This window comes from Equus caballus, chromosome 24, assembly GCF_041296265.1.
Source record: "Equus caballus isolate H_3958 breed thoroughbred chromosome 24, TB-T2T, whole genome shotgun sequence".
In the NCBI taxonomy this organism is placed as follows: Eukaryota; Metazoa; Chordata; class Mammalia; order Perissodactyla; family Equidae; genus Equus; species Equus caballus.
In genome coordinates, this window is record NC_091707.1 from 32,083,315 (window position 1) to 32,104,397 (window position 21,083).

At 37.7% G+C, this 21,083-nt stretch overlaps 1 protein-coding gene across 46 annotated transcripts in view; it reads right to left on the bottom strand.

The window, feature by feature from the left end:
- Positions 1-20,760, bottom strand: part of NUMB (NUMB endocytic adaptor protein) — a 183,548-nt gene extending 162,788 nt beyond the window's left edge. For 8 of the 46 annotated variants that reach the window (XM_005605302.4, XM_023628063.2, XM_023628060.2 and 5 more), the window contains exon 1: positions 20,622-20,752. The gene's annotated coding sequence lies outside the window, so the exon portion shown is untranslated. Of the gene's footprint in view, positions 1-20,402; positions 20,520-20,621 lie in introns of those variants that run through there. The other 38 variants (XM_070250063.1, XM_023628061.2, XM_070250072.1 and 35 more) reach the window with 13 other exon arrangements.
- Between the last annotated feature and the right edge of the window lie 323 nt (positions 20,761-21,083).

Below are 21,083 nucleotides of genomic sequence, written 5' to 3' on the forward strand. Positions count from 1 at the left end.
AGTGGTTAAGTTCACGCGCTCCACTGTGGCGGCCCAGGGTTCAGATCCTGGGCGCGGATACGGCACAGCTCGTCAGGCCATGTTGAGGTGGCGTCCCACATCCCACAACTAAAGGACCTGCAACTAAGATATACAACTGTGTACGGGGGGTATTTGGGGAGATAAAGTAGAAAAAAAAAAAAGATTGGTAACAGTTGTTAGCCCAGGTGCCAATCCTTAAAAAAAAAGGAAGATTGGCAACAGTTGTTAGCCCAGGTGCCAATCTTTAAAAAAAAAAGAAAGAAAGAAGTTAACGAAGGAAGTTGATTTGATAAATATTCATATTTGTCAAAGATTTTTTAATAGACTTTAAAATATATTTGAATTCACACTCATAAACTCTACTGGTCACTAACTCTGCGTGCGTGTGTGTGTGTGTGTGTGTGTGTGTGTGTGCGCGCGCGTGTGCGCATGCATGGGCATGCACTTCAACCCATTTGGCTAGAATGTGGGTTTAAACTATCTATTTAGAACAGGAGATTCCAAGTGGTTAAGTCTGTACAAATTCTGGTCATTTGGGACATAAATGAGAAGGAAGCAGTAAGAAGACAGACACATAATAAAAGATTTGATCTTTCCAACTCACTTGTTCAGCTGGCCCTCAGAAATACGTCTTACTTCCTAATGAGACCACCTATTTATGAAACCCTCTACTTTCTTCTTATCAATCTCCTGGTTTCACTTTCTTTATTAGGCTTAGATTTCACAGTTCATCAATATAATCACTCCTCACACTCAATTCAGTGTTTCCCATATCTCTCTTCTTCACACTCTCTTAGCAAAACTCCAGCTAACCTTCTCCATGACTGTGACAGAGCAGTGGAATCTTGAAGAAAATCATATACCCAGGCAGACTGATTATTGTCATAAATTCACAATTAACAACCTCAACCACAGCAATATTTCTCTAAAAGCTCCCTGTAGTGGCTGCTTTATACCTCTTCCTCAATCCTTAAACGTCTCACCTCTCCTCTCCCTTCCTCCCACCCCATTTAATTTAAGACACTTTCATTAAGAAAACAGAAGCCATCAGATGAAAGCTCCCTATGCTTTCCACAACCAAATCTATAACATCCCCCCAAACTGAACCAGTAATCTCCTTTTCCCCTACTTCAAGATGAAATGAGTATGCATCTCTGATTACTATTAATGGGCAACCAGTTTGCTCCTGGTATTCTCTCTCTCTCACTTAAACATTTCCTACCTTCCATAATATACTGTCTCCTGTATCATCAATCTTTCCTCCTCTACAAGATCATTCCCATTATCATGTAAATATGTACCGTTATCTCCCATATTTATACATATATTTTTTGTTTTTATTTAATTAATTAATTAATTTATTTGCTGAGGAAGATTCTCCCTGAGCTAATATCTGTTGCCAATCTTCTTCTATGTCGTATGTGAGCTGCTGTCACAGCATGGCCAGTAACAGAGACGAGTAGTGTACATCTGCACCCAGGAACTAAACCCAGGCTGCTGAAGCGGAGTGCACTGAAGTTAGCCTCCACTCCACTGGGGCTAGCCCCTAGATATTTTTTAAAGAATCTCATCATTCCCTACACAGCTATTTTCTGTCTCCTCCCCTATTTCTCAGTTACCCTTTATAGCCACACTTCTCAAAAAAGTATCAGCTGTCATAGTCTCTAATTCCTAACCTTCCATTCACTATTCAACCTGCTCCAAACTGTTCCACCTCCACAAGTTGACTGAAACTGCCCCTTAAACACTTAAACAGATGGCACACTTAAAGGGATAAATGAAGAGAGCTTAATGGAGAGACTATTTACAAAGGTGTGAACAGGACTGATATATATATCACTCACTCAGGGATTAGCAATCCCAGGAAGCAATTATCTCCTCTTAACTCGTAGAAAGCACAAGGGGTGCAAACCCTCACCTCTCTGAAGCCTGAAGTCATCGGAATCAGAAAAAGTTATGGCAATGGAAAAGGCACCATGCAACTACTGGTGGAGGAATGCAGCCTCTGCCTAAACTGCAGCCAGGTAGGGAAGGAGGAAAGAGAATAAACACCCCAATCTCTTTTTCCTTCCGCTGTCCAATGTCCTGTCAATTGTACCTCCACTGGCTGAACACAATCTGAAGCCAGAACGCAAAGAAGCCTGGATGTAATCCACAGAGGTCAGCCTTCTGAGGCACAAAGCAAGGAAAAAAGAGGCAAAAATGGATCTGGAAGGACACAGAATAAGCAACACAGGGTCACCAATAATTTCCATTTTGACAAATCAAATGGGCCATGTTCCTCTCTCGGCTTCCATGACATGACAAATCCTGGTTTCCCCCTACATAAAATCACTTCTCCTCCTTCACCAGACAGCTATATTTGGCATTCCTCCAAGCTCAGGACCAGACAGCTGATCTCACCCTTTCCTCATGACTCTCAATCCCATGTATATAATGACAATTACCAGCAGTGCCTCTCCTTAAGCTCCAGCCTCCCATATCCCAACATTATCATTTAGATGTCTCTTGGAAATTTATAGATCCAAAAGAATGATTCTCATCCTCTTGCAAAATGCTTTTTTCCCAGTCCTCCTCTATTTCAATAAATACCAACTCAGAAATTTAGGTATAACCTTGATTCTTTTGGTTCCTTTTTCTCCTTCACATCTAATTCATCAGTAAATCTTGACAATTCTAGCTAAAATGTATCTTAAACCCATCCCCTTCTATCTCTACTTTCACCACCCTTCTAAATTGCTCTTCCTGCTTTCCCTCTTGTTCCCCTACAATCCAATTATCAGATAGCAGCCATAATGACCTTATTAAAATGTAAATCATATTTAGGTTATCCTCTAATTAAAATCCTTCAGTGGCATCCCATTACATTTAGAACAAAATCCAAATCCCCTACAGCAACCTAAAAGGCACTACATGATCTGACTTCTTGACACCTCACCTCACCTTAAAAGCTACTCTTCTTCACACTCACTAAACTCTAGCCTCACTTCAGTTCCTCAAAAATTCAAGCTCCTTCCTACGTTAGCATCTTCCCACATGCACAGAATAATCTACCTCCAGCTCTCTACATGATGGCTCTTTCTAATTCTTCATATCAACTTATATGTCGACCCTAAGTGTGGCCTTCACCAACAAGATCAAAACTGGTTCTCCTGTTACTCTCTCATGATAGGATACTATTCATTATTTTCCATTGCATATTCTCAAGAAGCAATTTTCCCATGTATTTCTTTATCTTCTTATTGTGCAGCTCCTTCCACTACACCATAAGCTCCATGAGGGCAGAGATTATTAAAGTAATGCAATTCAAACACCACTGAGGACCCACTACATGCAAAGAACTGTAATAGGCAACTATGGGAATTACAAAGAATAAGTCAAAGTGACAAGAATCCTGTTCCCAGTATGTACGTAATCTATTTAGGAAGAAAAATGTATACTTAACTATAATGCGAAGCAGACAATACGCCATATAATATTGGTACAAAGTGCTACGGAGTCAAAAGAGAAAGAGGAAAAATGTAGAGAAAGTTATGATAAAGACTTTACATAAGAAGATGGTTCTATTATGGCTCAGAAGGATAAAAGAGAGAAAGCATTCAAAGCAGAACAAACAGCCTTAATAAAAAGACAAAAAGGGAGAAAGTAAGGGCACATAGGGAGAGAAGGTTAAAACATCAATGCAGTTAGAGCATGAAGGAACTGTAAAGTTCTACTACAAGTTTGATGATGCTACGAAACAGGAAACAAAATTTTGAGTGAGCGTGATGTAGAACTCAACCTTAGCCACTATAAAATGAAAATAGGAGGTAACTTCAAGTAAATTAAAACTAACATCCTTTGTAGGTCTAAATTCCAAATGACAGAGCTCATATAGACAACGAGTTTTAAAGTAAAAGGTACTCCATTAAAAGCATGGCTCATCAATTTCATGTGGAATTTATCATGACTTTTAAGGTGGTTTTAAACTATCTGTCTGAACAATTTTTCAAAAATCCAATTTACTCTATCCAAAACTTTAATCCAAAGGGAGTATGGGATGGGGCAGGGGATGTATTCAACATATTTAATATCACAATCAGCCCAAATTTAAAACTAATTTAATTAAATACTTCCAAAAGCAAAACCCAAGTATTTTAATGGTATTCTCAAAAGTCAAGAGTCATAAGTTTACTGATATTAACTTGTAACACTTTGTTATCCATAAACATTTATAGAGTATAACTGGCTGTTGTTTATTACATTCATTGAATAAGAATGTACTGATTGCTAATCAAATACCCAGAGAGTTTAAGCAGTACTACAGCACAAGGCAGAAAATCACAGAATTTTAAAGGTTAACAGAGATTTAGAAGAAGAATAAAGATAACTTTAAAGAATAACAAAGTAGGGGAATGGGGCGTCACCAGACTGAATATCTCAATTTATCACAAAGCTACAGTAAAAATAGACAGTATAGTACTGGCTCAGGGATGGGCAAAGAGAAAGCATAAAAAAAGGCCCACTTGTATATGGAAATATGACCGACTTAAGATTCTCACTGAAGACCAGTGAGGAATGGATGCTACTCAATAAACGGTATTTGGTACTACTTACTTTCCATGTGAAAAAACTGAATTATATTTATTATATTATTCACTATAATCTTTTAAATAACTTAAATATGTCAACACCAAAAAACACTTTAAAGATCATCCAATCCAATACTATCACTTAATAAAAGAAGAACCGAAGACCCAGAGAAGCATTTAGCCAAATCACAGAGTGGCAGCACAGGAGTTAAACTCATATCTTACGATTTATTTAATTCAAGAATTTACATCCTCTCATTCAATACAGACGAAAGGCTTCCCATCCACCCTAACTTCCTTAAGTCACCCATGATATCAACAATGACACCAAATCAGAAGTGGAGGAAGCCACAAAAGGTATGGTGAAGGAAAAAGCCAATATATACTTTCATTTCCCTCTATTCCCAAACCTTCTTTCAAGGAAATTGGCCAAAATACCTAGCCCTCCCCTCAAAAATTAATCTTATCTAAACCCAAACTAATGACAATGAATTCCATGGTTTCAGTATGCAGGGAATTTAGAAAGAAAGAAAAGAATTTTAGGAACTGTGATTCTTGTATCAACACATCAAAAATTTCTATGAATATCAAATATTTAGGTAGTGCTGTTATTAGGCCCAATATTTTTCAAGCACAAGTTCCATCAACCTCATATCTCATTCAGTTTGTTTCCAGAGGATGTTAAACATTTACATTTAGAGATTTTCACAAAGACCAGTTAAACAAACACTGCCAAAGACAGTCTGAAAATAGTTGCTCCAATACCAAGATTCAATTAAGGTATAGAGAGAAATGACATGTTCTCCAGGAAAGCACTCAATCTCAGGTTACCAGGGTTGTCCGCCATCTGTTAACTTTCCTTCCATAAATCAACCACCTACAATACATGACAGAGTACTGATAGTGAAGGGAGACAGACTGGTAGAGAGCCTATGTGCAAACCTAGAAACCTCAATTTAAACTTTGGCCATCACTACCACACAATGATGTGCTCTAAAAAGAATGCAAAATTTATTGCATTTAACTTAATCACTTTAGCACTGAAGGGTAAGAGCATGAGCTCTCGAGCCAGACTATCTAGGTCTGAACCCCAGTCCACCACTTGCTCTATGATTTTGCGCAAACTGCTCAACCTCTGTGCCTCAGATTCCTCAGCTGGAAAATAAGGATAATAATAGTACCCACCCTCATAGAGGTTATTATGAGGATTAAATTAGGCCACATAAAACACTTAGAAAAATGCCTGGAATACAGTGTTTGCTGCTGCTAGTGTTATTATTACTACCTGATACGCTTACTAGACTATCACTTCTCACATGTGGCTCAAATAGAGAATAGTTTCCTAGCCAGATCATGCAGCTTTAATATTCCTGAATTAATAATTAAATATACCAAATTCAAAAAGCAGCTCTACAAAAAGCCTGAAGTCTTCCTTTTCAATCATTCACTTATCAAAGTTCTCACAAATATTAATCAACAGCAAAAGTTCACTTAACTCCAAGAAATCTATATGAATTCTCACTATGATATGGAACTTCTGAAAAATCTTATACTTGAAATAAGAGTTTTTCATTTTACTTTTAATTGCAAATTAATCTCTGATCTTACAAATCAGATTAACGTCTAGATCCATATATAGTAATAAAACACACCAAATCTTTTATTAAGATATTTACTATTAATCTGCAAATTTGCCTTTGTAAAAGATTTTAACAACAAAAAAAGTAAGTGAAATAAGCCAGACTGAGAAACAGAAACACAATATGATTTCACTCATATGTGGAATATAAACAAACACATGGACAAAGAAAACAGTTCAGTGGTGACCAGGGGAAGCGGGGTGGGGAGTGAGCAGAGGGGTGAAGGGGAGCACTTATATGGTGATGGACAAGAAATAATGTACAACTGAAATTTCACAATGATGTAAACTATTAAGAACTCAAAAAAAAAAAAGTAACTGCTCATCTTTATTCATCTGCAAAATGCAAATCAAACCCATTCTGAGATATCACTTTATACCCACTAGAATGGCTAAAAATCAAACACACTGACAATCCAAGTGCTGACGAAGATATGGAGCAACTGGATCTCACAGACTGCTACTGAAAAACCATTGGCAATTTCTTGAAAAGTTAAACATACATCTACCCTGTGACTCAACAATTCCACTCCTAGGTATTCAACCCAGAGAAATAAAACAAATGTCCACAAAAAGACTTGTACAAGAATGTTTATAGCATATACAGTATGTACAAGAATGCATATGAATAATTGTAACAGGCAAAAATCAGAAATAACACAATGTCTATCAAAAGAAGAATGGAAAAACAAAATATGGTATATTCATAAAATGGAATACTGTGCCACCTAGCAAGTGACTGTTGTTTGCAATAATGATTTAAATTTACTATTCAGTGAGGAGGTCTTTTTATTTTCTCCAAATTCGGTCTCATTTTAATATACATTTTAAACAATCCCTAGTTGAAGATAATTTTTATTATGAAAATAATCTTGTTTTTTGTTTAGCAACTCACCTGAGTTTTCCTGCTACAATACAAACTTCTGTGGAATCTTTTAATTGGAGCTTTTAAGAGGCAAATAAATCCCAGGGTTTTATTTAGAGATACTCCTATAGAAACTCCTAAATCTATTGGCACTTATTTTTTTTCTTATGCATTCTTGGTGTATGTTCATCCTGAGTAAAGCGTTCTCTCCAGAAATTACCCATATATAAAAAGAAGACTGGCTTAAAACAGCTACTGTGATAGAAACGATGTCTTAGTGAGATACCACTTGGACTTGAGGTAAATTGAATACTTAACACTGTGGTTTAGAGATTGCTTTAACAACACTGTATTTTTTTAAGCTACTATTTATAATCTTTCATTTTTTTATTATTATTTTTTTTGGTGAGGAAGAGTGGCCCTGAGCTAACATCTGCTGCCAAGCCTCCTCTTTTTGCTTGAGGAAGACTGTCGCCGAGCTAACATCTGTGCCAATCTTTCTTCATTTTGTAAGTGGGATGCCATCACAGCATGGCTTGAGGAGTGTGTAGGTCCGCACTCGAGATCTGAACTGGCAAACCCTGGGCCCCTGAAGCATGAATTGTGAACTTAACCACTACACCACTGGGCTAGTCCCAATGGCATTATATTTAAAAAGGCATACTATTGCTGTAATTTTCTATTGATTATGCTTCCTCAATAAAAAAGTAAATGTACAAAACAAAATGAATCTCAGAAACATGTTAAGCAAAAGAAGCCAGATAAAATGAGTACATTTGCTATTATTCCATTTACATGAAATTGAAGAACAGAAAATCAGAAAGTAGTTGTGGGCAGGGAGGACAAAACTAAACTGAAAGGCACATGAAACACTTTCTTGCTAATCATTTATGTGAAATTAAGTCACAGCTTTGAATATTATCCATCCCTAGACTCCATGTAAAAATTAGAGGCCACTCAAAAAAAAAAAATGGATAAAGAACAGGAACATAACTTCACTTAAAGGAAATACTTAAAGATTAATGATCATATTTAAAATGTTCCACTAATGATCAAATAAATAAAAATTTCAGAAACCAGTTACTATTTTCTCCCTATCAAAATAACAAATATTTTTAAATGATAACACTGCTGGCAAAGGTATATATCTCAATCTCATACATTGCTAATGGGAATGTAAGTTGACACAACCTTTCTAGAAAGCAACTGTACAATGTTCTGCTCTCAAGAGCCCTAAGAAATGTACACCCAGACTTGATAATTCCACTTACAGGAATCTATCTTAAGAGTATAGAAACGTGGACAAAGATCTGTGATTAGCAATATTCACCGAAGTTTGGTTTATAAAAAGTGGAAAGTAAACAATCTAAATGTGAACACTATGGAAATCGATTGCATAAGTGATGATATATCTATTATTGCAATATTCTTAAGTTGTTTTAAACTCTTTTCAAATAATTGTAATGATATTAAAATGCACGTTAAAAAAAGAAGGCTCCAAAATTATGTATAAACAGATAGTAAAACTATGCATGAGGAAAAAATAGAGACAATAAATGCTGAAGTCATTTAAAAAAATAATAATTAGGGGGCCAGCCCAGTGGCACAGTGGTTAAGTTCACATGTTCCGCTTTGGCAGCCCAGAGTTCACTGGTTCAGACCCCGGGTGTGGACCTACGCACTGCTTGTCAAGCCATGCTGTGCTAGGCATCCCACATATAGACCAAGGGAAGACAGGTACAAATGTTAGCTCAGGGCCAGCCTTCCACAGCAAAGAGAGGAGGATAGGTGGCAGACGTTAGCACAGGGCTAATCTTCCTCAAAAAATAAAAAAATAATAATAATCAGGGGCCAGTCCTGTGGCCAAGCAGTTAAGTTTGCGCACTCCATTTTGGCAGCCCAGGGTTTCACTGGTTCAGATCTCAGGTCCAGACATGGCACCGCTTGTCAGGCCTTGCTAAGGCGGCATCCCACATAGCACAACCAGAGGCACTCACAACTAGAATATACAACTATGTACTTGGAGAGAAGAAGCAAAAAAAATAATACAATAATTAGAGGGGCTGGCCCTGTGGCATAGTGGTTAAGTTCAGCACACTCCACTTTGGTGGCCTGGGTTCATGGGTTCAGATCCTGGGTGCAGACCTACACTCATCAGCCATGCTGTGGTGGTGACCAACATATAAAGCGGAGGAAGACTGGCAACAGATGTTAGCTCAGGGCTAATCTTTCTCAGCAAAAATAATAATAATAATGATAATAATAATAATAATAATAATTAGTGGCCAAGATCATAGAAACTATGATTACCTATCACAAGCATCTGGGCCTCATTGTAAGAACACAAGTGATACCCCTCACTAAATAGGTCTACTGGAGGGGAAAAAAAAGACCAAAAGAATAAGAACATTCATTAAAGGAACACACTATTAGTATTACAGCCAGCTTATCAAATGAAGGCAAAGTCCTTCAGAGTATGCTAATAAATCCATAACAAGAAAAAGTCACAGAATTCAATACAATGCAAAAATATACCAATCATGTTTAATTTGAGCTAGAGAAAATAATTAGATGATTTAGTGATTTTCCACAGGACTGAACTCAGCTCTTTTACAAAGCAACAAAAGAAGGGAAAGTCACAGGAAGAAGTCAAGCCAGCAACCTGATTTCCCAGGAAATTAGTTCTTACTTGGCAAAGTACTGGCCTCATAGTCTAAAGAAGTAGAACTCTTCAAATAAGGGATGAGACACATAAAATCTAAATACTCTGTAAAAGATGTATACTTTTCCCTTTGCTCGTAAGACCTCCAAAAGAGAATAATTAATGCCTACTAAAACATAGGAAAAAAGTTAAAAGCCCAATTTAGAGTTAAATGTTCTACAAAGAACAAGTTTTTTTTAAAATGCTAAGTAAATCTTGCAAGTTGTAAAATAACTATCCTATTTTTATTATTTTTTAAATGAAAAGGAAAATACCATGCTATTTCTAACCTTCAACTAGGATTACACGAAAAAGAAAACTTTGATGTTAATGATAATAATTCTGGACTTTAAATTTACCAAGGTTAGGGGAAGGCCCCATGGCCGAGTGGTTAAGTTCTCGCACTCCGCTTTGGCGGCCCAGGGTTTCGCCCATTCGGATCCTGGGCTTGGACACGGCACTGCTCCTCAAGCCATGCTGAGGCGGCATCCCACATGCCACAACTAGAAGGACCCACAACTAAAAGTATATGACTATGTACTGGGGGGCTTTGGGGAGAAAAAGGAAAAATAAAATCTATTAAAAATTAATTAATTAAATTTACCAAGGTTAATAAAAATCCTTATAATTTTTCTCTATAATGTTTTAAATCATCACTACAGAACATTTCCTTGAATTTCCAACTTAAAAAATAAAGTCTTAGTATTTGATCTTCCTTCAGAAAAAGGCTATGTGTAATAAGCCAAAACAACAGTCTTCTTAAGACAAACAGGTAATACAGGAAGTGAGTTAGAGTTTCAGGAAAGGAGGGAGTGAGGGAGAGAGAGGGAAAAAAGAAGCAGTATAATAGAAACTTTTCTTCCTTGAAGCCACGTGTTTAAAAATCTGACCCTGATTTCCATTAAATGGTCCAGCATTGAAGGCCCTGTAGAACTATGGACACAAGGTTACCCAGCAGGCAGGAAAATGGCAGGCAAACTTCATTTAATGTTCAAGTATAAAGTAATGTAAGGATCAAATTATACAATGATATATAGTCAAGCTTAACAATGGGGATACATTCCGAGAAATGCATTGCGTTAGGCGATTTTGTCGTTGTGCCAACATCATAGCGCACTTCCACAAACCTAGATGCAACAGCCTACTACACACCTAGGCTATACGGTACCAATCTTATGGGACTATCACTGTACATGCAATCCATCGCTGACCGAACCATTGTTTTGTGGCACGCGAGTGTATTTAAATCAGCGGGTTCATTTATAACCCATTCTTTTAACTCTTAAACTGCTTCCCTCAGCACCATGACCCCAACTGCCACCAAAAGGCCAACAAATTGCTACTTGGAAAAATTAGTAACAAAGCAAAAAATTTTATTAAACTTTTGCAGCAAGCCAATAAACAAAAAGTAATGGTCTCAACAAACAGTGCTGCCACAACTGGACACCCACATGCAAAAGAGCTACGTTGGGTCCCTTCTCCACACCATACATAAAAATGAACCCAAATGGATCACAGACTTAAATGTAAGAGCTAAAACTACAAAATTCTTAGAAGAAAACACAGGCATAAATATTCATGACCTTGGATTAGGCGATAGTTTCTTAGATATTATACCAAAAGCACAAACAAAAAAAAAAAGTTGGGGGGCCAGCCCAGCGGCACAGTGGTTAAGTTCACGCACTCCACTTTAGCAGCCCAGGGTTTGCAGGTTTGGATCCCAGGCACAGACATACACACTACTCAACAAGCCATGTGGTGGCGGTGTCCCACATACAAAATAGAGGAAGACTGGCATAGATGTTAGCTCAGCGACAACCTTCCTCAAGCAAAAAAAAGGAAGTTTGGCAACAAATGTTAGCTGAGGGGACAATCTTCCTCACCAAAAAAAATAAGTTGGACTTCATCAAAATGAAAAACTTTCTGCTTCAAAAGACACCACTAAGAGAGTGAAAACACAACCCACATATTGGGAGAAAATATTTGCAAATCATATATCTGATAAGGGACTTAAATCCAGAATATATAAAGATTTTTTATAACTCATAACTCAAAAATAAAAGACAAATAACCCAATTTTTTAAATGGGCAAGGGATCTAAACAGACATTTCTCTAAAGAAGATATACAAATGGCCAACAAACCCATGAAAAAATTTTCAACATCATTAGCCATCAGGGAAATGCAAAATAAAACCACAATGAGTGTTCACTTCATATCCACTAGAATGGCTACAATAAAAAAACAGAGATAATAACAAGTGTCAGTGAGGATGTGGAAAAATTGGAATGCTCATTCCCACTGCTGGTGGGAATATAAAACGGTGTAGCTCCTTTGGGAAACTGAGTTACCATAGGACCCAGCAATGCCACTACTGGGTATACAGCCAAGAGAAATGAAAACACATGTCCATATAAAAACTTGTACATAAATGTCCAGCAGCTTTATTTGAATAGCCAAAAACTGGAAACAATTCAATGTCTATCAACACAAGAACTGATTTTAAAAATTGTGATATCCATATATTAGAAGACTACTAATCAATAAAAAGGAATAAATTACTGATATACAAAATAACATGAAAAAAATCTCAAATTAATTAGCCAGAATAAAAGAAGCCAGACCTCCTTCCAAAAAAAGAAGTATACACCATACAATTCTCTTTACATAAAATTCTAGAAAATGCACACTAATCTATAGTGACAACAGATTAGTGATTACCTCTGGGGTTGGAAACAGAGAGAGAGATTACAAAGGGGCACAAGGAAACTTTTAGAGTGGTGAGTATGTTCTTTATCTTGACTGTGGTATATAAATAGGTAAAAAACTCATCAAACTGTATACTTTAAATACGTGCAATTTCATTGTATGTCAATTATTCCTGAATAAAGCTGTCCAAAAAAAGGAAAAAGAATGTATATGCCATTTGGGGGGAACTAATGTTTCTGAAATAGTACACTTGGGTAAGAAAGGGGTAAAAAAAAAAAAAAGTAGGCTGAGAGTTTTTAAGTATGAGAAACCTTTTTAAAAGTCAAAATATTAACTGATCCCTACATGGAATAGCTGAATTTCAAGCATCCACTGATGGAACAAATAGTCAAAACAACCAAAGTTACTATGAATTCAGTTTAGCCTTTAAAATAAAGATTTTTAAGATTCATCTCATTCATTAGAATATACATATTCTTCAAATAAATTTCTATATGTAGACAAAAATAAGTTCTAAATATGTTTGCATATATATATATATATATATAATATTTGATGAGCAAATGCATTTAAGAACCCTTTACTAACTACAGAAAACATCCCTCCCCAATCCAAAGAGTTTCAGGTAACAGTCTAAGAACTGCTGATAAAGATTCAACGCCAAGGATATTCAATACTTAAATATTAGCTCAAATAAAACAGAATATCTAATAGGTTCCATAGCTACACCTCATAATCCTAAAGAATTTAAGGATTAGTTATAACACTGCTGATCTGGGTGTAAATAATTAAGAATTTACCGTGACTTACAGGCAAAAATACAGCTGAATTAAAATATTCAAGCTTTTCCACAGACTGACTGGACTAAAAATAAGACAACAGAGTCAAGAATTCAAGATTGCTTTTAATGTCTAAATGAAGTTTAGGTTTCATAGTTCAACTTAATATACAAGACTCTTTCACAGTCCATGCAAAAAAACACAGAAAAACCTTTTACCTTCTATCTGCAATCCGGAATCCTTACAAGAGTAGCTAACATTTACTAAGTATTTCTTACGAGCTAAGCACTGTATTAAATGCTGTACATGAATTATCTCATATAATCCCCAGAGTAATTTATCTTACAGATGAGAAAACTGAAGCTAAAAGAGTTAATTTGCCTAAAGCAGTAGAGCAAGATTTGAACTCAGGTAATTGGAGTTCATCTAGTTGATGTCATAAACTCAACTCCCAATCGGGCTCTTCCTATCAGTACATTTATGTATGCCAGAGAATACCAGAAAGATAAAACAAAGCCCCAACTGCAAAACATTTAGAACTTTATGAAGAGATTAAATCTAATATCACAAAATAACTTTTTAAAAAACAATACAATACCAAACTGCATGGTTTCTAAAATTAGGCTAGAATATAAGAGAAAGAGATCTTTAAGAAATGAACAGCTTTTGATGTAACATGTTAACATTTTTAGAAACGATGACTAGTAATATATATGAACATTTACAGTTCATTTTCTTGCCAATATTTTCAATACAGTATTTAGTACTGTAATCTTTGCAAGAGTAAGGAAGACGGTTGTCACAGGAAATATCATCCCTTCATAATACCAATAATAAATAATTTTCAAAAGTAAGAATGGATCACTCTTTAAAATAATTAACCATTCAAAAATCATGTTCATCAATAAAATTTAAAGAAAGCCCATTATATCATGAATGTTATAGAAATTACACACCTGCTTTCATCAGAGTCAATTTAAGAGATAATATAGCTTTTAACAGCTTTCTACGGATGCAGAAAGATTTTTCTTCACCTTTGACAAAATCCTTAACTAAGGAAGGTACCTGACTTAACTTATGAAACAAAATCTACTTCTACTTGAATAGTGAAGAGGAATGTATTAACTATAGGGGAAGATAAACTGATTCTAACTGGCACTTAGAACTAATTTAAAATCCTTAAATCCACAGTGTTCAATTGTTTTTTCTACTAGTAAGGTTAGTGGTTCCCACTGTTAACAACAACTCATACATATTTGGGAGAGGATCAAGTAATAGGCTACACACAGCCTGTGACCACACAATAAAATATTAGCCTCATTTGCCCCATGTTTTAGTCTAATCCACCAAGTAAACCAACCACAAAACCAAACTAGGGTAGTAAATGCTTAAAATACATGTGAAATTTTAAAGTCAACTCTGGTTTTCCGAACTGCCACAATATAATCACAGTATCTGGAATATTAGCCCCTCCTATAGAAGTCTATAATAGGCCTAATATTGTTATAATTATTGATAACTTACATCACCACGTGTTGAGCGCCCACTATGGGCAAGGCACTATACAAAATGCTCTTCATTTAATTCTCACCATCAGCCTGGTAAGGAGGAGAGTATAAGCTCCATTTTATGGATGACAAAACTGAGACTAAGAGAGGTTTAATTAAACTGCCCAATTAGTAAATTAGTAAATGACAGAGCCAGGATCCAAATATATGATCATATAATTACAAAACTTGGACTTTATCCATTCTATCATGCTTCCTCAGAACACAAATGATATCTTTTTCAATTTCATAATATGATAGTTACAAATATACTTCTGTCATCATCAGGCTATTCTACGGTTCTGTGAAATTCTAGGTTGAAAAAAGTTTATCTTGATTAAAGAATACTAGGACCTAAAATTGCTTAGAACAAAGTCAGTTATATTAAAAACAAGTAAATAAATCTTCACAAATTATACAAAGCAGCACCACATGACACAATTGAAAGATATCTGAAGTGTACTTGTGCAAAGCTGGCCAGGACAAAAGCATCCCTAACTTTTACTTTTCTAAGGTCAAAGGCAGCCAAGATCAATCCTAAATAAAGTTATGAATTTTGCTTTTTTTCTGTGTTCCTGGCTTCCCTGACTTTCACTTTATTCAGGAGCCAAGTAGTGTTCCACAGCTTTCAAATCCTCTTCCTAACTAACTAAACTGGAAAAAAACCTGTTAATAATCATTTTCCTAATTAACTATATACATCTTAATATAAACAAGTTACCACAATTAAGATTTTACTATCTAATCAGAGAACTCAAGACTTTGACCCTGATTAGAAGAAGGTAAGGAATCAGCAAGCCAGTGGGGAGAAAAAGAGTTTTGGTGGGGAAAGAAGGAAGAGTCACTGAACATTAATTATTAATATAGCCGCTCCTTGGTTAATCTATTTAAGATGACTGGGGGCCTCTTCCTACTGCTTAATCCCAGACTCCAATGGAAAGGACAAGTGGGAAGGCTTGGCCTAGTTACAATTGCTGAGGACCTATTCCCAAAAGCTGCAAAAGTGGAGACAAATGTCCAGCCTTCTTCTAAACCCCCATGGTCCTGCCCAAGCTCCCATCCTCTAGGACTACCAATTCTCAGTCTATTCACTTACATTCTGACGTGCTTTCCTGAGTGGAAGAAAACAAAGGAAGAGTTATAGCAAGCAGTGGAAATTGCACAGAACAAAAAATATGTCCATGGGAGAATGCTGCAAATAGGATCATCCTCTTTTGCATATGTCACTGCAGGAGAACTGCCAAGAACGGCTCTCTCCTCTAGACATGCTTCCTGCAGATCCTCCAGACTCCTCTTTAAACACGTCAGAATCTCCTCATTCTTCCTTAGTTTCAGACCTACTTTTGCCCCAAGACTTCCAAGTGCATATTTTATATTCTCAAAAATATATGGCACTATCATAATGACATCCCACTTATCAGTACCTGTGTCTCACATCTGAACAAACATCCTGAAGTCTTATGTAGTATTTCTACCTTTAATAATGAAATATCCAATATGTTATATTATATTGAAACAAATTTTCCTTGTAAATAAAGGATTTATCATAATGTCAAGATTAAAAAAAAACGACAGCAATTTTTTTTGGTATATATTTAAGGAGTACAATTGTTTCCTTTCTCCTGAGCCCCATTAAGGAAACATATATCAGAGTTCAGAAATCGGCAGAATTCAAGATCCATTCTGTAGAAATTACAATCTCTTGAACACAAGAGATGTGTTTTGGAAAGTCCAGAGTAAAATGTAGCATTTCAAGTACTCTATTAAATAAAAGACTTTTTTTTAAGGTGATTAAGTTTACCAAGAGAGCTTTTCCAATAAAAGGAATTCTCCCAGCAAACTAAAAACCAGAAATAGGAGTTTCGTACTTTTACAGAACTAGATTGTTAGGCACCAACATTTCCATTAGGATTTATCACACGGGTAGTTGAAAGGCAAGAAGCAGAGAAACGAGATCAGAAGCTATTTACAAAAGAAGACAAAAATTTACTGAAATAGAAAATAAACTTAATTAACTGGTGTTAATTGAACTTCTACTCTTTAAACTCACGTACCTGAATAATCTTTCATATGTGAAAATGAGTCTCACTAAATTGTACAATCAGGAGCACACAGTTTCTCTGGGATTTAAAAAACCACCATTTATTCAACTACAGAGTAACAAATCTCATTGTAAAATGAGTTGAGCAATCAGAGCTATTAGATAAGTATAATTAAATTATGAATAAATAAAGCCCACTTATTAAAAAGCAAATAATCAAACTGGTCAATGTTCACAATTATGAAGAATGAACTTTTATATTTTTCTCACACTGGATTATTAAGATTTTACATTCCTCCATCAGTTAGTAAAAAACTGAATGAGCTATACAAATGTGCCTACCAACTGTACAATGACTTAAAGAACAACCATTTTGGTGGTAGAGATACTCCATTTAACTTAATGGAAGGAATTCAAAAGCTTTCATCTGGAACTTTTGTCACAAAAAATTAGTAAATTTGTTTTGTGAAAAGACTGCTTAGTTTGTCAACTCAAACACGCAACAATTATCTTTTACAGTCTTCCAAACAAAAATAAAAATTTTAATGAAATATAAAAATCTGAAATACAACTAAAAATTATTTTTGAGAGAGAAAAAATTACCTAAAAATCCTGATGCAAAGCTACACAAAGTTTCTTCACACAAGCATAAAACATTAATAAAAGTTACATAAATCCCCTGGATTAAAGATTTTAAAGAGAGCTGCAAGAATCTCTTTCAGTTTTCAATACTGCTTTCTCTGTTCTTCTATCCATAAAAACAGATCTACATAAACTTTTTCTAAATATAAACGACCTAATTTTCAAGAGAAGAAAAATCAAACCAAGAACAGCAAAAAATATACATATATATTCTTAACATAGCTTAAAATAAGTATTGTAGATTACATTTAGGTCTCTCAAGTAAGTTAAATTTACAACATATGCGATATCCAGTTCCTTCTTGAAGGAGAAAACCATCAAAACAAAAGCTCCTGCAAAATAAACTATTTACTTTGCAGTTAAGCCTCTAAGGTGCATTTTACTGTCACATATATCACTATCATCTCTTCAAAAATCTAGACATCTAAAATACTCAAGTATATCTGGTTCCATTAAAAACGCTTTTATATTATACTTTGTATTAGTATAAGGCAATGAAAAGCTTTAAGACACATTTACTCTCTAAAAAGGAAACACCTTTTCATTTTTCTCTTTTGGAATGTGCTTGGTTTTTGCTCATTTTCTATACATGAACCGTTCTCAAACCAGTCCATTTCAGTGTTGGTTGTTTACTGTCAATATGTCTGTGTATATTTAGGTTTTTACAGACACTGCTTTACAGTACAGTGGTAAAAAATCAGAAGGTAAACAAGAGGGCACAAGTGAGACAAGACTGTACCACATCTGAGAAACACCACTCATTTCCCTGCCTCGAGTTCCCTTAAGTCCTTACGCCAAAAATTCTCAATTTCTAAAAAGAGGCGTAACTCAATATGTGATAAGGCAAACACAGGAGAAGCCAAATCAGAAACTGAAGACATTTAATAGACTGTATCACAACCTGAGAAAGAACTACCAGAAAAAGAAGAAAAATAAAGAAATAACTAATAAACCCAGTCCATAGATATCCCTACTGAAGGGCTGCTTTTGCTGCACTGCATGGCTCAAAACAGTTTTTCAAACTCTTTGACTGTAAGAAATACATTTTACATTGTGACCTAGTTCACGCGTGCATGAGAAAACTTTCCCAAAACAATACTTTTCCTTACCAAGTGCAATGCTAACCAATTCTGTTCTATTTCACTTTATTTTCAATGCTGGCAGTAATCCACTAAATTGATTTTATAAATTACTAAAAATCACGATCTACAGTTTGAAAAACAGGCATAAATAATGTATTCCTTATGTTAGGATCTTTTATGCAATTTGCCTCTACCTGTCCCTAGCAGGGTAAACAGATTTTCAAGTTGATACATCATTACTGTCTTCATTAAAGCAAGTGGTTCTTAAAGTGTGGTCCCCTGACCAACAAAAATACCACCTGCAAATTCTCAGGCCCCTTCCCAGACCTACAGAATCAGAAACTCTGGGTGGGGCCAGAAGTCTGTATTTTACCAAGCCCTCCAAGCAATTCTGGTGCAAGCTAGTTTGAGAACTGCCGCATTAAAGAACTGAGGTCTTTATCCTCTATTTAACAACCCAGTACACAGTGCTTACTGTGTGCCAGTCACTACTCTAAAACCTCTACAAATATTAACTCCTGTGGAAAAAAAAAAACAACCCTATGAAGTAGCAATATTATTATCCCTATTATACAGATGAGGAAACTTTTACACAGAGAGGTTAAGTTGTTCAAGCTAAGCGGTGGAACCAGAATTCAAATTTATTTCTAATTTAGCAGGGATATGCCTATCCTTTTCATGACTCTCCTCTTTCTGATCAAGTCTCCAGTTCTACTCCTTTAGTTTAGCTACTCCTCCTCTTTTCCCTTTCAAATTTCCCATCCTGTCAACGTCCTTACTTTCTAATATTACTGCTGTCATCCTAAAACAATTTTCTTTTCTAAAGCACTAGAACGCAAGTCACTTAGCCAGGCTTTTAGGACCTTTTCTCTGGTCCTAGATGGCATCTTAGTATTATGAAGCTGAAGTTTCTTCCATTTCTGAAATCCTTAGAACCTATTAATGGCCCCACTGTTAATTTCTCCTATCTACTATTCTGGCCAGTTTCCACAAGACCACTGCTCTGTTCCAGAGCAAGTTTCTCGCTCCCTCCTACGGCGCCCTATGTACTACTCCCTTCCTACAAGGAAATTATTTCTCCCCGCCCACCCCCGTGTCATTTTGCTTGACTCCTCTCCAACTGAGTGAACTTCCACTCCCCTGCTAGAGCCCTCACCCCAGCCTCAAACCCGAGCCACTCCTCGAGGATATCTTTCCTGGTCCCCCGAGGATCCTGAGCTCCACGAGCTCCCAGCCCAGACTGGGTCTCCCATCCCAGTCCAGCAGTTGGGGAGCAGGGCGCTCCAGTTCCTCCTCAAGCTGGTCAAGGTCTCCACGGGTCCGACCCTCCTAAGTCCCGCAGCTCCCTAAGTCCCTAGGAACCCTCCTCCCTCGGACAGCGGCTTTTCTCAGGAGGGTCCCCGGCCCCCTCCTTGCCTTTCCTCAGACGCCCTCGCTCCGACCCAGGCCGCTCCCTGTCATCCCGGATCCCGGCCGCCCTCAGTCTTCCCAACGCCCTTCTCCCTCGGACCCGGGCCACTCCCAGTTTCCCGGCCCCCAGCTCCCTCCGCTCGGGCCGCTCCCGGGCTTCCCGGGTTCCCCTTCTCCCTCACACCCAAGCTGTCCCGGGTATTCCCGAGTCACCCGCCCTCGGACCAGGTCATTACCGGTCACTGCGGGTCACCTCCTCTCTGAGACCCCGGCCGCTCTCTCGTCTCCCCAGGGACCTAACCCTCACACTGGCCGCCGGTCAGTGCCCCAGACCCGAATGGCTGGACGTCCCAAGGGAACTCCGGCCTGACCCGCTTGGGTCCGGCCCCAGCCTACCTTGCCGACGCGAACTCTGCGGCCAGGAGCCAGGCCATTCTCCCACCAGCCCAGTCAGCGCCAACTCGCCGCCGCCGCCGCCCCCGCCCTGGCCCCAGCCCCGGCGCGACCCGGCCCGCAGTCCAGGCCCTCTGCCTCTGGCCTCCGCCTCCGGAGCGCCCAGCTGGAGTTTCCGCCCCCGACAGCCCCAGACCTCAGGCCCGCGTTACCGGTACTCACCTGCCGCTGCCCCCGACCAACTCCAGCGCCACTGCCTCTACCTCGGCCGCCAGCAGCTACCAAGCGCCACCACCTCCCCCATGACAACAGGCCCACCCCGTTGCATACTTCCTACCTCTCCATTGGATAGTGGGGCGGCGGCTCTCTGCTCTGATTGGCTTGATTTACCCGTCCATCATAGCTTCCTTACCGCCCCTTTTCCTGGACCGGGTATTCGCCCCCGCCCGGACCAGGAGCGTCCCAGACCAACCCTTAGTTGTAATTGGTTGACGGTTGGGCAGTTCGAAATTATGATAGGCTGCCTAAAATGTCTGTTAAGTCAACTGGCAGGCTATGTGACCACCACGGTTGGTTCAAGCTTGGGCGCAGTTTGGTTGCGCAGTAGAAAGCAAGGGCGGGGCTGATGCTCACATCCGAGGTTACCGGGAAAGGTTAACTCTTTGTTGTAGAGTTTACTCTGTA